The sequence below is a fragment of the Scyliorhinus canicula genome, chromosome 10 (genome assembly GCF_902713615.1).
Source record: "Scyliorhinus canicula chromosome 10, sScyCan1.1, whole genome shotgun sequence".
Classification (NCBI taxonomy): domain Eukaryota; kingdom Metazoa; phylum Chordata; class Chondrichthyes; order Carcharhiniformes; family Scyliorhinidae; genus Scyliorhinus; species Scyliorhinus canicula.
Genome location: NC_052155.1, coordinates 175,557,226 through 175,558,779, shown reverse-complemented (window position 1 = coordinate 175,558,779; position 1,554 = coordinate 175,557,226). Strand labels below are relative to the sequence as shown.

The 1,554-nt window shown below is 53.7% G+C and overlaps 1 pseudogene; it reads right to left on the bottom strand.

The window, feature by feature from the left end:
* Nucleotides 1-783: 783 nt before the first annotated feature.
* Nucleotides 784-1,222, bottom strand: LOC119972970 (annotated as a pseudogene).
* Nucleotides 1,223-1,554: the final 332 nt, after the last annotated feature.

Here is a 1,554-nt window from a genome sequence, read left to right as displayed (position 1 = left end):
TGGAGGCTGAGCTGTGCACACGGTGACACGTCGGGGGGTGGTGGAGTGGGGGGGGGGGGGGGGGGGGGGGCGCGGGGGGGTGGGGGAGTGGGGGGGCGGGGGGGGGGGGGGGGGATTGGACCTGGAGCCTTTGTACCTTTGAGGCAGTTACATCACTTAGGATACAGTCTTCTGATTTGGCCAGGGGCAGGAGAGTGGGCCTGTGAGTGCTGCAGCTCAGGGGACCTGGAGAACACAGGCACACAGGAGCCTCAACCTTTGCAATCGCCCAAGGCGCTTGATGTTCTCTCAGCTGGTTTGGGTGAGAGCGGGGGCTGCAGGGTGGATGCGCAAACTGAGCATGGCACAGGAAGTCATTCAAGTGGGACAGTAAAAAGGCATGGGGTGTTCGTAGGGGACATTACGTTGAGGCAGATGATACTGTTCTCCGCACAAATGTACAAGAGTCCAGAGACTGTGTTGTCCGCCTAGTGCCAGAGTGTGAAACATCCACCTGGAGCAGGACTGGCAGTGGGAGGGGGAGGATCCAATTGTTATGGTCCACAGCGGTACCAGTGACCCTTGGGGAATTATGCACTAAATTAAAAAGCAGGATGTCAAAGTGGGTTGTATTACAATTGCGAACCAGGTCCCAACAATTGCTAGGATACCGGATAGAAATGCTCCAAGAGTGATTCCACGCACAAGTAGAGATCTGGGGTGCTATCTAACCAAAATAAAACAGAGTGCCGTTCCAGGTGGGATTAACGGGTTGTTGCCAACGCTTCCAAGAAATCCCGTATGTGATCCCCATTTATTGTTTGGCCAATGGCTTGAAGCTAATGGCTGCTTCTTCGTTCATTGTGTGCAGAGCTGTGACTACTAGATCTTCGCCAGCGCCATATTTCTGAAGTATTTCCTTTCCCAGATCACTTTCTGCGAGCATCAGGTCCTCACGTACGTCATCACCATCTGTCGTCAGAGAGAGGTAGCCATTCGTAATTCCAATCAACTGATAATCGTTTCTCTTGACATTGGGGACATCAGCATTGTGGGTAGAAGGGCAGATATCTTCAGATTTCTTTGAAGTGAATATATCAATACCAACCGTGTGAACCTTGGCATGCCCGTGCTTGCCGTCTTAGATGTCAACATTTCAACAATCTTGCAAAGAGGTTCAGTGTGTCGGAAAGGCGGCAGATGCCCCTGCATCTCCGGTCTGAAAATCAGGGTTGTCATCCATGGTCCTTGTGTTTCAGTGGAGGCACCTCCAACCGTCCGGGCAGAAGCAGGATATGCCGCACTTAGTCGCATTTCCCGTGCTGATGAACTCTGACAAGTGGAGCTCCTCAGTGGAGGAAGGGATCAGGACGTCATTTTTAAATGGTGCCCCCACCTCACGACCCCCCGATGCAACCCCTGGATTCCCCCAATGCCCCAACTTATCTGTCGGGGTTGTCCCAGACGGACAGGTCACCCCTGAGCCCAATCTCCTATGTGGGCACAATGCCAGCTTGGCACCTTGGCACTGCTAGCCTGGTACCCTGGCAGTGACCCTGCCAGTCTGGCTGTGCC